We start from the raw sequence: 17,006 nt of genomic DNA, 5'->3' as shown, positions 1-17,006 counted from the left end.
TTATTGACTGTAAATGACTATTGCATGTGAATTAGAACTCTTAGAACTAAAATTAGTGTGTTTAGAGTCATATTAATGCCTGAAATTGGTCGAAATAGAAGCTTCTGAGTAGGAGAAAAAGTCTGTAAAAATGGCAATTTTGGTCACATTGAGGCTTTAAAAAGTAGTTATTCAACAGGAGGGACAATCCAAATGACATTTTGGATCAATTTTTCGACAGTCCAAAAAAATCAATTTTCTGATGAAAAACGATGACCCGTGACCTGTCGAATTTTCTCCAGATGGTCGGAAATGGTAATTTTTTAATGTTTAATTTATTGACTGCAAATGACTATTGCATGTGAATTAGAACTCTTAGAATTAAAATTAGTGTGTTTAGAGTCGTTTTAATGCCTGAAATTGGTCGAAATAGAAGCTTCTGAGTAGGAGAAAAAGTCTGTAAAAATGGCAATTTTGGTCACATTGAGGCTTTAAAATGTATTTATTCAACATGAGGCACAATCCAAATGAAATTTCGAATCAATTTTTCGACAGTCCAAAAAATCAATTTTCTGATGAAAAACGATGACCCGTGACCTGTCGAATTTTCTCCAGATGGTCAGAAATGGTAATTTTTTAATGTTTAATTTTTTGACTGCAAATGACTATTGCATGTGAATTAGAACTCTTAGAATTAAAATTAGTGTGTTTAGAGTCATTTTAATGCCTGAAATTGGTCGAAATAGAAGCTTCTGAAAAGGAGAAAAAGTTTGTAAAAATGGCAATTTTGGTCACATTGAGGCTTTAAAAAGTAGTTATTCAACATGAGGCACAATCCAAATGACATTTTGAATCAATTTTTCGACAGTCCAAAAAATCAATTTTCTGATGAAAAACGATGACCCGTGACCTGTCGAATTTTCTCCAGATGGTCAGAAATTATAATTTTTTAATGTTTAACTTATTGACTGTAAATGACTATTGCATGTGAATTAGAACTCTTAGAACTAAAATTAGTGTGTTTAGAGTCATTTTAATGCCTGAAATTGGTCGAATTAGAAGCTTCTGAGTAGGAGAAAAAGTCTGCAAAAATGGCAATTTTGGTCACATTGAGGCTTTAAAAAGTAGTTATTCAACAGGAGGGACAATCCAAATGACATTTTGGATCAATTTTTCGACAGTCCAAAAAAATCAATTTTCTGATGAAAAACGATGACCCGTGACCTGTCGAATTTTCTCCAGATGGTCAAAAATGGTAATTTTTTAATGTTTAACTTATTGACTGTAAATGACTATCGCATGTGAATTAGAACTCTTAGAACTAAAATTATTGTGTTTAGAGTCATTTTAATGCCTGAAATTGGTCGAAATAGAAGCTTCTGAGTAGGAGAAAAAGTCTGTAAAAATGGTAATTTTGGTCACATTGAGGCTTTAAAATGTATTTATTCAACATAAGGCACAATCCAAATGAAATTTTGAATCAATTTTTCGACCGTCCAAAAAAATCAATTTTCTGATGAAAAACGACGACCCGTGACCTGTCGAATTTTCTCCAGATGGTCAGAAATGGTAATTTTTTAATAGTTAATTTTTTTACTGCAAATGACTATTGCATGTGAATTAGAACTCTTAGAATTAAAATTAGTGTGTTTAGAGTCATTTTAATGCCTGAAATTGGTCGAAGTAGAAGCTTCTGAAAAGGAGAAAAAGTTTGTAAAAATGGCAATTTTGGTCACATTGAGGCTTTAAAAAGTAGTTATTCAACATGAGGCACAATCCAAATGACATTTTGAATCATTTTTTCGACAGTCCAAAAAATCAATTTTCTGATGAAAAACGATGACCCGTGACCTGTCGAATTTTCTCCAGATGGTCAGAAATTATAATTTTTTAATGTTTAACTTATTGACTGTAAATGACTATTGCATGTGAATTAGAACTCTTAGAACTAAAATTAGTGTGTTTAGAGTCATTTTAATGCCTGAAATTGGTCGAAATAGAAGCTTCTGAGTAGGAGAAAAAGTCTGCAAAAATGGCAATTTTGGTCACATTGAGGCTTTAAAATGTAGTTATTTAACATGAGGCACAATCCAAATGAAATTTTGAATCAATTTTTCGACAGTCCAAAAAATCAATTTTATGATGAAAAACGATGACCCGTGACCTGTCGAATTTTCTCCAGATGGTCAGAAATGGTAATTTTTTAATGTTTAACTTATTGACTGTAAATGACTATCGCATGTGAATTAGAACTCTTAGAACTAAAATTAGTGTGTTTAGAGTCATTTTAATGCCTGAAATTGGTCGAAATAGAAGCTTCTGAGTAGGAGAAAAAGTCTGCAAAAATGGCAATTTTGGTCACATTGAGGCTTTAAAATGTAGTTATTTAACATGAGGCACAATCCAAATGAAATTTTGAATCAATTTTTCGACAGTCCAAAAAATCAATTTTATGATGAAAAACAATGACTCGTGACCTGTCGAATTTTCTCCAGATGGTCAGAAATGGTAATTTTTTAATGTTTCATTTTTTGACTGCAAATGACTATTGCATGTGAATTAGAACTCTTAGAATTACAATTAGTGTGTTTAGAGTCATTTTAATGCCTGAAATTGGTCGAAATAGAAGCTTCTGAAAAGGAGAAAAAGTTTGTAAAAATGGTAATTTTGGTCACATTGAGGCATTAAAAAGTAGTTATTCAACATGAGGCACAATCCAAATGACATTTTGAATCAATTTTTCGAAAGTCCAAAAAATCAATTTTCTGATGAAAAACGATGACCCGTGACCTGTCGAATTTTCTCCAGATGGTCAGAAATTATAATTTTTTAATGTTTAACTTATTGACTGTAAATGACTATTGCATGTGAATTAGAACTCTTAGAACTAAAATTAGTGTGTTTAGAGTCATTTTAATGCCTGAAATTGGTCGAAATAGAAGCTTCTGAAAAGGAGAAAAAGTTTGTAAAAATGGCAATTTTGGTCACATTGAGGCTTTAAAAAGTAGTTATTCAACATGAGGCACAATCCAAATGACATTTTGAATCAATTTTTCGACAGTCCAAAAAATCAATTTTCTGATGAAAAACGATGACCCGTGACCTGTCGAATTTTCTCCAGATGGTCAGAAATTATAATTTTTTAATGTTTAACTTATTGACTGTAAATGACTATTGCATGTGAATTAGAACTCTTAGAACTAAAATTAGTGTGTTTAGAGTCATTTTAATGCCTGAAATTGGTCGAAATAGAAGCTTCTGAGTAGGAGAAAAAGTCTGTAAAAATGGCAATTTTGGTCACATTGAGGCTTTAAAATGTATTTATTCAACATGAGGCACAATCCAAATGAAATTTTGAATCAATTTTTCGACAGTCCAAAAAATCAATTTTCTGATGAAAAACGATGACCCGTGACCTGTCGAATTTTCTCCAGATGGTCAGAAATTATAATTTTTTAATGTTTAACTTATTGACTGTAAATGACTATTGCATGTGAATTAGAACTCTTAGAACTAAAATTAGTGTGTTTAGAGTCATTTTAATGCCTGAAATTGGTCGAAATAGAAGCTTCTGAGTAGGAGAAAAAGTCTGCAAAAATGGCAATTTTGGTCACATTGAGGCTTTAAAAAGTAGTTATTCAACAGGAGGGACAATCCAAATGACATTTTGGATCAATTTTTCGACAGTCCAAAAAAATCAATTTTCTGATGAAAAACGATGACCCGTGACCTGTCGAATTTTCTCCAGATGGTCAGAAATGGTAATTTTTTAATGTTTAACTTATTGACTGTAAATGACTATCGCATGTGAATTAGAACTCTTAGAACTAAAATTATTGTGTTTAGAGTCATTTTAATGCCTGAAATTGGTCGAAATAGAACCTTCTGAGTAGGAGAAAAAGTCTGTAAAAATGGCAATTTTGGTCACATTGAGGCTTTAAAATGTATTTATTCAACATGAGGCACAATCCAAATGAAATTTTGAATCAATTTTTCGACAGTCCAAAAAATCAATTTTCTGATGAAAAACGATGACCCGTGACCTGTCGAATTTTCTCCAGATGGTCAGAAATGGTAATTTTTTAATAGTTAATTTTTTGACTGCAAATGACTATTGCATGTGAATTAGAACTCTTAGAATTAAAATTAGTGTGTTTAGAGTCATTTTAATGCCTGAAATTGGTCGAAATAGAAGCTTCTGAAAAGGAGAAAAAGTTTGTAAAAATGGCAATTTTGGTCACATTGAGGCTTTAAAAAGTAGTTATTCAACATGAGGCACAATCCAAATGACATTTTGAATCAATTTTTCGACAGTCCAAAAAATCAATTTTCTGATGAAAAACGATGACCCGGGACCTGTCGAATTTTCTCCAGATGGTCAGAAATGGTAATTTTTTAATGTTTAACTTATTGACTGTAAATGACTATCGCATGTGAATTAGAACTCTTAGAACTAAAATTAGTGTGTTTAGAGTCATTGTAATGCCTGAAATTGGTCGAAATAGAAGCTTCTGAGTAGGAGAAAAAGTCTGCAAAAATGGCAATTTTGGTCACATTGAGGCTTTAAAATGTAGTTATTTAACATGAGGCACAATCCAAATGAAATTTTGAATCAATTTTTCGACAGTCCAAAAAATCAATTTTATGATGAAAAACGATGACCCGTGACCTGTCGAATTTTCTCCAGATGGTCAGAAATGGTAATTTTTTTAATGTTTAACTTATTGACTGTAAATGACTATCGCATGTGAATTAGAACTCTTAGAACTAAAATTAGTGTGTTTAGAGTCATTTTAATGCCTGAAATTGGTCGAAAAAGAAGCTTCGGAGTAGGAGAAAAAGTCTGTAAAAATGGCAATTTTGGTCACATTGAGGCTTTAAAAAGTAGTTATTCAACAGGAGGGACAATCCAAATGACATTTTGGATCAATTTTTCGACAGTCCAAAAAAATCAATTTTCTGATGAAAAACGATGACCCGTGCGTGACCTGTCGAATTTTCTCCAGATGGTCGGAAATGGTAATTTTTTAATGTTTAATTTATTGACTGCAAATGACTATTGCATGTGAATTAGAACTCTTAGAATTAAAATTAGTGTGTTTAGAGTCATTTTAATGCCTGAAATTGGTCGCAATAGAAGCTTCTGAGTAGGAGAAAAAGTCTGTAAAAATGGCAATTTTGGTCACATTGAGGCTTTAAAATGTATTTATTCAACATGAGGCACAATCCAAATGAAATTTCGAATCAATTTTTCGACAGTCCAAAAAATCAATTTTCTGATGAAAAACGATGACCCGTGACCTGTCGAATTTTCTCCAGATGGTCAGAAATGGTAATTTTTTAATGTTTAATTTGTTGACTGCAAATGACTATTGCATGTGAATTAGAACTCTTAGAATTAAAATTAGTGTGTTTAGAGTCATTTCAATGCCTGAAATTGGTCGAAATAGAAGCTTCTGAAAAGGAGAAAAAGTTTGTAAAAATGGCAATTTTGGTCACATTGAGGCTTTAAAAAGTAGTTATTCAACATGAGGCACAATCCAAATGACATTTTGAATCAATTTTTCGACAGTCCAAAAAATCAATTTTATGATGAAAAACGATGACCCGTGACCTGTCGAATTTTCTCCAGATGGTCAGAAATGGTAATTTTTTAATGTTTAACTTATTGACTGTAAATGACTATCGCATGTGAATTAGAACTCTTAGAACTAAAATTAGTGTGTTTAGAGTCATTTTAATGCCTGAAATTGGTCGAAATAGAAGCTTCTGAGTAGGAGAAAAAGTCTGCAAAAATGGCAATTTTGGTCACATTGAGGCTTTAAAATGTATTTATTCAACATGAGGCACAATCCAAATGAAATTTTGAATCAATTTTTCGACAGTCCAAAAAATCAATTTTATGATGAAAAACGATGACCCGTGACCTGTCGAATTTTCTCCAGATGGTCAGAAATGGTAATTTTTTAATGTTTAACTTATTGACTGTAAATGACTATCGCATGTGAATTAGAACTCTTAGAACTAAAATTAGTGTGTTTAGAGTCATTTTAATGCCTGAAATTGGTCGAAATAGAAGCTTCTGAGTAGGAGAAAAAGTCTGCAAAAATGGCAATTTTGGTCACATTGAGGCTTTAAAATGTAGTTATTTAACATGAGGCACAATCCAAATGAAATTTTGAATCAATTTTTCGACAGTCCAAAAAATCAATTTTATGATGAAAAACGATGACCCGTGACCTGTCGAATTTTCTCCAGATGGTCAGAAATGGTAATTTTTTTAATGTTTAACTTATTGACTGTAAATGACTATCGCATGTGAATTAGAACTCTTAGAACTAAAATTAGTGTGTTTAGAGTCATTTTAATGCCTGAAATTGGTCGAAATAGAAGCTTCTGAGTAGGAGAAAAAGTCTGTAAAAATGGCAATTTTGGTCACATTGAGGCTTTAAAAAGTAGTTATTCAACAGGAGGGACAATCCAAATGACATTTTGGATCAATTTTTCGACAGTCCAAAAAAATCAATTTTCTGATGAAAAACGATGACCCGTGACCTGTCGAATTTTCTCCAGATGGTCGGAAATGGTAATTTTTTAATGTTTATTTTATTGACTGCAAATGACTATTGCATGTGAATTAGAACTCTTAGAATTAAAATTAGTGTGTTTAGAGTCATTTTAATGCCTGAAATTGGTCGAAATAGAAGCTTCTGAGTAGGAGAAAAAGTCTGTAAAAATGGCAATTTTGGTCACATTGAGGCTTTAAAATGTATTTATTCAACATGAGGCACAATCCAAATGAAATTTCGAATCAATTTTTCGACAGTCCAAAAAATCAATTTTCTGATGAAAAACGATGACCCGTGACCTGTCGAATTTTCTCCAGATGGTCAGAAATGGTAATTTTTTAATGTTTAATTTGTTGACTGCAAATGACTATTGCATGTGAATTAGAACTCTTAGAATTAAAATTAGTGTGTTTAGAGTCATTTCAATGCCTGAAATTGGTCGAAATAGAAGCTTCTGAAAAGGAGAAAAAGTTTGTAAAAATGGCAATTTTGGTCACATTGAGGCTTTAAAAAGTAGTTATTCAACATGAGGCACAATCCAAATGACATTTTGAATCAATTTTTCGACAGTCCAAAAAATCAATTTTCTGATGAAAAACGATGACCCGTGACCTGTCGAATTTTCTCCAGATGGTCAGAAATTATAATTTTTTAATGTTTAACTTATTGACTGTAAATGACTATTGCATGTGAATTAGAACTCTTAGAACTAAAATTAGTGTGTTTAGAGTCATTTTAATGCCTGAAATTGGTCGAAATAGAAGCTTCTGAGTAGGAGAAAAAGTCTGCAAAAATGGCAATTTTGGTCACATTGAGGCTTTAAAAAGTAGTTATTCAACAGGAGGGACAATCCAAATGACATTTTGGATCAATTTTTCGACAGTCCAAAAAAATCAATTTTCTGATGAAAAACGATGACCCGTGACCTGTCGAATTTTCTCCAGATGGTCAGAAATGGTAATTTTTTTATGTTTAACTTATTGACTGTAAATGACTATCGCATGTGAATTAGAACTCTTAGAACTAAAATTAGTGTGTTTAGAGTCATTTTAATGCCTGAAATTGGTCGAAATAGAAGCTTCTGAGTAGGAGAAAAAGTCTGCAAAAATGGCAATTTTGGTCACATTGAGGCTTTAAAATGTAGTTATTTAACATGAGGCACAATCCAAATGAAATTGTGAATCAATTTTTCGACAGTCCAAAAAATCAATTTTATGATGAAAAACGATGACCCGTGACCTGTCGAATTTTCTCCAGATGGTCAGAAATGGTAATTTTTTAATGTTTAACTTATTGACTGTAAATGACTATCGCATGTGAATTAGAACTCTTAGAACTAAAATTAGTGTGTTTAGAGTCATTTTAATGCCTGAAATTGGTCGAAATAGAAGCTTCTGAGTAGGAGAAAAAGTCTGCAAAAATGGCAATTTTGGTCACATTGAGGCTTTAAAAAGTAGTTATTCAACAGGAGGGACAATCCAAATGACATTTTGGATCAATTTTTCGACAGTCCAAAAAAATCAATTTTCTGATGAAAAACGATGACCCGTGACCTGTCGAATTTTCTCCAGATGGTCAGAAATGGTAATTTTTTAATGTTTAACTTATTGACTGTAAATGACTATCGCATGTGAATTAGAACTCTTAGAACTAAAATTAGTGTGTTTAGAGTCATTTTAATGCCTGAAATTGGTCGAAATAGAAGCTTCTGAGTAGGAGAAAAAGTCTGTAAAAATGGCAATTTTGGTCACATTGAGGCTTTAAAATGTATTTATTCAACATGAGGCACAATCCAAATGAAATTTTGAATCAATTTTTCGACAGTCCAAAAAATCAATTTTCTGATGAAAAACGATGACCCGTGACCTGTCGAATTTTCTCCAGATGGTCAGAAATGGTAATTTTTTAATGTTTAATTTTTTGACTGCAAATGACTATTGCATGTGAATTAGAACTCTTAGAATTAAAATTAGTGTGTTTAGAGTCATTTTAATGCCTGAAATTGGTCGAAATAGAAGCTTCTGAAAAGGAGAAAAAGTTTGTAAAAATGGCAATTTTGGTCACATTGAGGCTTTAAAAAGTAGTTATTCAACATGAGGCACAATCCAAATGACATTTTGAATCAATTTTTCGACAGTCCAAAAAATCAATTTTCTGATGAAAAACGATGACCCGTGACCTGTCGAATTTTCTCCAGATGGTCAGAAATTATAATTTTTTAATGTTTAATTTATTGACTATAAATGACTATTGCATGTGAATTAGAACTCTTAGAACTAAAATTAGTGTGTTTAGAGTCATTTTAAGGCCTGAAATTGGTCGAAATAGAAGCTTCTGAGTAGGAGAAAAAGTCTGCAAAAATGGCAATTTTGGTCACATTGAGGCTTTAAAATGTAGTTATTTAACATGAGGCACAATCCAAATGAAATTTTGAATCAATTTTTCGACAGTCCAAAAAATCAATTTTAGGATGAAAAACGATGACCCGTGACCTGTCGAATTTTCTCCAGATGGTCAGAAATGGTAATTTTTTAATGTTTAACTTATTGACTGTAAATGACTATTGCATGTGAATTAGAACTCTTAGAACTAAAATTAGTGTGTTTAGAGTCATTTTAATGCCTGAAATTGGTCGAAATAGAAGCTTCTGAGTAGGACAAAAAGTCTGCAAAAATGGCAATTTTGGTCACATTGAGGCTTTAAAAAGTAGTTATTCAACAGGAGGGACAATCCAATTACATTTTGGATCAATTTTTCGACAGTCCAAAAAAATCAATTTTCTGATGAAAAACGATAACCCGTGACCTGTCGAATTTTCTCCAGATGGTCAGAAATGGTAATTTTTTAATGTTTAACTTATTGACTGTAAATGACTATCGCATGTGAATTAGAACTCTTAGAACTAAAATTAGTGTGTTTAGAGTCATTTTAATGCCTGAAATTGGTCGAAATAGAAGCTTCTGAGTAGGAGAAAAAGTCTGTAAAAATGGCAATTTTGGTCACATTGAGGCTTTAAAAAGTAGTTATTCAACAGGAGGGACAATCCAAATGACATTTTGGATCAATTTTTCGACAGTCCAAAAAAATCAATTTTCCGATGAAAAACGATGACCCGTGACCTGTCGAATTTTCTCCAGATGGTCGGAAATGGTAATTTTTTAATGTTTAATTTATTGACTGCAAATGACTATTGCATGTGAATTAGAACTCTTAGAATTAAAATTAGTGTGTTTAGAGTCATTTTAATGCCTGAAATTGGTCGAAATAGAAGCTTCTGAAAAGGAGAAAAAGTTTGTAAAAATGGCAATTTTGGTCACATTGAGGCTTTAAAAAGTAGTTATTCAACATGAGGCACAATCCAAATGACATTTTGAATCAATTTTTCGACAGTCCAAAAAATCAATTTTCTGATGAAAAACGATGACCCGTGACCTGTCGAATTTTCTCCAGATGGTCAGAAATGGTAATTTTTTAATGTTTAACTTATTGACTGTAAATGACTATTGCATGTGAATTAGAACTCTTAGAACTAAAATTAGTGTGTTTAGAGTCATATTAATGCCTGAAATTGGTCGAAATAGAAGCTTCTGAGTAGGAGAAAAAGTCTGCAAAAATGGCAATTTTGGTCACATTGAGGCTTTAAAAAGTAGTTATTCAACAGGAGGGACAATCCAAATGACATTTTGGATCAATTTTTCGACAGTCCAAAAAAATCAATTTTCTGATGAAAAACGATGACCCGTGACCTGTCGAATTTTCTCCAGATGGTCAGAAATGGTAATTTTTTAATGTTTAACTTATTGACTGTAAATGACTATCGCATGTGAATTAGAACCCTTAGAACTAAAATTAGTGTGTTTAGAGTCATTTGAATGCCTGAAATTGGTCGAAATAGAAGCTTCTGAGTAGGAGAAAAAGTCTGTAAAAATGGCAATTTTGGTCACATTGAGGCTTTAAAAAGTAGTTATTCAACAGGAGGGACAATCCAAATGAAATTTTGAATCAATTTTTTGACAGTCCAAAAAATCAATTTTATGATGAAAAACGATGACCCGTGACCTGTCGAATTTTCTCCAGATGGTCAGAAATGGTAATTTTTTAATGTTTAATTTTTTGACTGCAAATTACTATTGCATGTGAATTAGAACTCTTAGGGCCTCATGTAGGTAGCCATATACCGGTCGGTAACGGCCGATTTTCGGTAATTATACCGTTACCGACCGGTATATTGGCTATTGGTATGTAGGGGGTCAATTTCTGAAATTGGAATTTACCGAATCGGTAAAACTACCGAATCGGTAAAATTACCGAATCGGTAACGTTACCGATGTGGTAATTTTACCGATTCGGTAATTTTACCGAATCGGTAAATTCCGATGTCAGAAATGATATGTAGGGGGAGTGTGTGTGTGTGTTTATGAGTCGGTATTTACCACCAACTTTTAGTTGGTGGTAAATAATTAATGTATGTTTGTATGCATTTGGAAGCGCGTAGCAGTGTGCAATGTGGCATACATACATGCCCTTAGGGCATGTATGTGTGCCACATGTGCACACATGGCTGAATCAGGGGTGCAACAGGGTGTCAATGTGACACCCTGCCACCCTTGCATTTTCTCCACCATTACCGAATCGGTATTTACCGATTCGGTAATGAGGCATACCTTCCCATCAATGGGAAGGTATGCCTCATTACCGAATCGGAAAATACCGATTCGGTAATTACCGAATTGTAACGAATCGGTAAAAAATACCGACTCATTACCTACATACGAGTTACCACTTCTAAAATACCGATTCGGTATCGTTCGGTATTTTAGAAGTGGTAACTCGTATGCTACCTACATGAGGCCCTTAGAATTAAAATTAGTGTGTTTAGAGTCATTTTAATGCCTGAAATTGGTCGAAATAGAAGCTTCTGAAAAGGAGAAAAAGTTTGTAAAAATGGTAATTTTGGTCACATTGAGGCTTTAAAAAGTAGTTATTCAACATGAGGCACAATCCAAATGACATTTTGAATCAATTTTTCGACAGTCCAAAAAATCAATTTTCTGATGAAAAACGATGACCCGTGACCTGTCGAATTTTCTCCAGATGGTCAGAAATTATAATTTTTTAATGTTTAACTTATTGACTGTAAATGACTATTGCATGTGAATTAGAACTCTTAGAACTAAAATTAGTGTGTTTAGAATCATTTTAATGCCTGAAATTGGTCGAAATAGAAGCTTCTGAGAAGGAGAAAAAGTCTGTAAAATTGCAATTTTGGTCACATTGAGGCTTTAAAATGTATTTATTCAACATGAGGCACAATCCAAATGAAATTTTGAATCAATTTTTCGACAGTCCAAAAAATCAATTTTCTGATGAAAAACGATGACCCGTGACCTGTCGAATTTTCTCCAGATGGTCAGAAATGGTAATTTTTTAATGTTTAATTTGTTGACTGCAAATGACTATTGCATGTGAATTAGAACTCTTAGAATTAAAATTAGTGTGTTTAGAGTCATTTCAATGCCTGAAATTGGTCGAAATAGAAGCTTCTGAAAAGGAGAAAAAGTTTGTAAAAATGGCAATTTTGGTCACATTGAGGCTTTAAAAAGTAGTTATTCAACATGAGGCACAATCCAAATGACATTTTGAATCAATTTTTCGACAGTCCAAAAAATCAATTTTCTGATGAAAAACGATGACCCGTGACCTGTCGAATTTTCTCCAGATGGTCAGAAATTATAATTTTTTAATGTTTAACTTATTGACTGTAAATGACTATTGCATGTGAATTAGAACTCTTAGAACTAAAATTAGTGTGTTTAGAGTCATTTTAATGCCTGAAATTGGTCGAAATAGAAGCTTCTGAGTAGGAGAAAAAGTCTGCAAAAATGGCAATTTTGGTCACATTGAGGCTTTAAAAAGTAGTTATTCAACAGGAGGGACAATCCAAATGACATTTTGGATCAATTTTTCGACAGTCCAAAAAAATCAATTTTCTGATGAAAAACGATGACCCGTGACCTGTCGAATTTTCTCCAGATGGTCAGAAATGGTAATTTTTTAATAGTTAATTTTTTGACTGCAAATGACTATTGCATGTGAATTAGAACTCTTAGAATTAAAATTAGTGTGTTTAGAGTCATTTTAATGCCTGAAAATGGTCGAAATAGAAGCTTCTGAAAAGGAGAAAAAGTTTGTAAAAATGGCAATTTTGGTCACATTGAGGCTTTAAAAAGTAGTTATTCAACATGAGGCACAATCCAAATGACATTTTGAATCAATTTTTCGACAGTCCAAAAAATCAATTTTATGATGAAAAACGATGACCCGTGACCTGTCGAATTTTCTCCAGATGGTCAGAAATGGTAATTTTTTTAATGTTTAACTTATTGACTGTAAATGACTATCGCATGTGAATTAGAACTCTTAGAACTAAAATTAGTGTGTTTAGAGTCATTTTAATGCCTGAAATTGGTCGAAAAAGAAGCTTCTGAGTAGGAGAAAAAGTCTGTAAAAATGGCAATTTTGGTCACATTGAGGCTTTAAAAAGTAGTTATTCAACAGGAGGGACAATCCAAATGACATTTTGGATCAATTTTTCGACAGTCCAAAAAAATCAATTTTCTGATGAAAAACGATGACCCGTGCGTGACCTGTCGAATTTTCTCCAGATGGTCGGAAATGGTAATTTTTTAATGTTTAATTTATTGACTGCAAATGACTATTGCATGTGAATTAGAACTCTTAGAATTAAAATTAGTGTGTTTAGAGTCATTTTAATGCCTGAAATTGGTCGCAATAGAAGCTTCTGAGTAGGAGAAAAAGTCTGTAAAAATGGCAATTTTGGTCACATTGAAGCTTTAAAATGTATTTATTCAACATGAGGCACAATCCAAATGAAATTTCGAATCAATTTTTCGACAGTCCAAAAAATCAATTTTCTGATGAAAAACGATGACCCGTGACCTGTCGAATTTTCTCCAGATGGTCAGAAATGGTAATTTTTTAATGTTTAATTTGTTGACTGCAAATGACTATTGCATGTGAATTAGAACTCTTAGAATTAAAATTAGTGTGTTTAGAGTCATTTCAATGCCTGAAATTGGTCGAAATAGAAGCTTCTGAAAAGGAGAAAAAGTTTGTAAAAATGGCAATTTTGGTCACATTGAGGCTTTAAAAAGTAGTTATTCAACATGAGGCACAATCCAAATGACATTTTGAATCAATTTTTCGACAGTCCAAAAAATCAATTTTCTGATGAAAAACGATGACCCGTGACCTGTCGAATTTTCTCCAGATGGTCAGAAATTATAATTTTTTAATGTTTAACTTATTGACTGTAAATGACTATTGCATGTGAATTAGAACTCTTAGAACTAAAATTAGTGTGTTTAGAGTCATTTTAATGCCTGAAATTGGTCGAATTAGAAGCTTCTGAGTAGGAGAAAAAGTCTGCAAAAATGGCAATTTTGGTCACATTGAGGCTTTAAAAAGTAGTTATTCAACAGGAGGGACAATCCAAATGACATTTTGGATCAATTTTTCGACAGTCCAAAAAAATCAATTTTCTGATGAAAAACGATGACCCGTGACCTGTCGAATTTTCTCCAGATGGTCAAAAATGGTAATTTTTTAATGTTTAACTTATTGACTGTAAATGACTATCGCATGTGAATTAGAACTCTTAGAACTAAAATTATTGTGTTTAGAGTCATTTTAATGCCTGAAATTGGTCGAAATAGAAGCTTCTGAGTAGGAGAAAAAGTCTGTAAAAATGGTAATTTTGGTCACATTGAGGCTTTAAAATGTATTTATTCAACATAAGGCACAATCCAAATGAAATTTTGAATCAATTTTTCGACCGTCCAAAAAAATCAATTTTCTGATGAAAAACGACGACCCGTGACCTGTCGAATTTTCTCCAGATGGTCAGAAATGGTAATTTTTTAATAGTTAATTTTTTGACTGCAAATGACTATTGCATGTGAATTAGAACTCTTAGAATTAAAATTAGTGTGTTTAGAGTCATTTTAATGCCTGAAATTGGTCGAAGTAGAAGCTTCTGAAAAGGAGAAAAAGTTTGTAAAAATGGCAATTTTGGTCACATTGAGGCTTTAAAAAGTAGTTATTCAACATGAGGCACAATCCAAATGACATTTTGAATCATTTTTTCGACAGTCCAAAAAATCAATTTTCTGATGAAAAACGATGACCCGTGACCTGTCGAATTTTCTCCAGATGGTCAGAAATTATAATTTTTTAATGTTTAACTTATTGACTGTAAATGACTATTGCATGTGAATTAGAACTCTTAGAACTAAAATTAGTGTGTTTAGAGTCATTTTAATGCCTGAAATTGGTCGAAATAGAAGCTTCTGAGTAGGAGAAAAAGTCTGCAAAAATGGCAATTTTGGTCACATTGAGGCTTTAAAATGTAGTTATTTAACATGAGGCACAATCCAAATGAAATTTTGAATCAATTTTTCGACAGTCCAAAAAATCAATTTTATGATGAAAAACGATGACCCGTGACCTGTCGAATTTTCTCCAGATGGTCAGAAATGGTAATTTTTTAATGTTTAACTTATTGACTGTAAATGACTATCGCATGTGAATTAGAACTCTTAGAACTAAAATTAGTGTGTTTAGAGTCATTTTAATGCCTGAAATTGGTCGAAATAGAAGCTTCTGAGTAGGAGAAAAAGTCTGCAAAAATGGCAATTTTGGTCACATTGAGGCTTTAAAATGTAGTTATTTAACATGAGGCACAATCCAAATGAAATTTTGAATCAATTTTTCGACAGTCCAAAAAATCAATTTTATGATGAAAAACAATGACTCGTGACCTGTCGAATTTTCTCCAGATGGTCAGAAATGGTAATTTTTTAATGTTTCATTTTTTGACTGCAAATGACTATTGCATGTGAATTAGAACTCTTAGAATTACAATTAGTGTGTTTAGAGTCATTTTAATGCCTGAAATTGGTCGAAATAGAAGCTTCTGAAAAGGAGAAAAAGTTTGTAAAAATGGTAATTTTGGTCACATTGAGGCATTAAAAAGTAGTTATTCAACATGAGGCACAATCCAAATGACATTTTGAATCAATTTTTCGAAAGTCCAAAAAATCAATTTTCTGATGAAAAACGATGACCCGTGACCTGTCGAATTTTCTCCAGATGGTCAGAAATTATAATTTTTTAATGTTTAACTTATTGACTGTAAATGACTATTGCATGTGAATTAGAACTCTTAGAACTAAAATTAGTGTGTTTAGAGTCATTTTAATGCCTGAAATTGGTCGAAATAGAAGCTTCTGAAAAGGAGAAAAAGTTTGTAAAAATGGCAATTTTGGTCACATTGAGGCTTTAAAAAGTAGTTATTCAACATGAGGCACAATCCAAATGACATTTTGAATCAATTTTTCGACAGTCCAAAAAATCAATTTTCTGATGAAAAACGATGACCCGTGACCTGTCGAATTTTCTCCAGATGGTCAGAAATTATAATTTTTTAATGTTTAACTTATTGACTGTAAATGACTATTGCATGTGAATTAGAACTCTTAGAACTAAAATTAGTGTGTTTAGAGTCATTTTAATGCCTGAAATTGGTCGAAATAGAAGCTTCTGAGTAGGAGAAAAAGTCTGTAAAAATGGCAATTTTGGTCACATTGAGGCTTTAAAATGTATTTATTCAACATGAGGCACAATCCAAATGAAATTTTGAATCAATTTTTCGACAGTCCAAAAAATCAATTTTCTGATGAAAAACGATGACCCGTGACCTGTCGAATTTTCTCCAGATGGTCAGAAATGGTAATTTTTTAATGTTTAACTTATTGACTGTAAATGACTATCGCATGTGAATTAGAACTCTTAGAACTAAAATTATTGTGTTTAGAGTCATTTTAATGCCTGAAATTGGTCGAAATAGAAGCTTCTGAGTAGGAGAAAAAGTCTGTAAAAATGGTAATTTTGGTCACATTGAGGCTTTAAAATGTATTTATTCAACATAAGGCACAATCCAAATGAAATTTTGAATCAATTTTTCGACCGTCCAAAAAAATCAATTTTCTGATGAAAAACGACGACCCGTGACCTGTCGAATTTTCTCCAGATGGTCAGAAATGGTAATTTTTTAATAGTTAATTTTTTGACTGCAAATGACTATTGCATGTGAATTAGAACTCTTAGAATTAAAATTAGTGTGTTTAGAGTCATTTTAATGCCTGAAATTGGTCGAAGTAGAAGCTTCTGAAAAGGAGAAAAAGTTTGTAAAAATGGCAATTTTGGTCACATTGAGGCTTTAAAAAGTAGTTATTCAACATGAGGCACAATCCAAATGACATTTTGAATCATTTTTTCGACAGTCCAAAAAATCAATTTTCTGATGAAAAACGATGACCCGTGACCTGTCGAATTTTCTCCAGATGGTCAGAAATTATAATTTTTTAATGTTTAACT

This window comes from Triturus cristatus, chromosome 1_2 (assembly GCF_964204655.1).
Source record: "Triturus cristatus chromosome 1_2, aTriCri1.1, whole genome shotgun sequence".
Lineage (NCBI taxonomy): Eukaryota > Metazoa > Chordata > Amphibia > Caudata > Salamandridae > Triturus > Triturus cristatus.
This window is presented reverse-complemented; position numbering follows the sequence as displayed.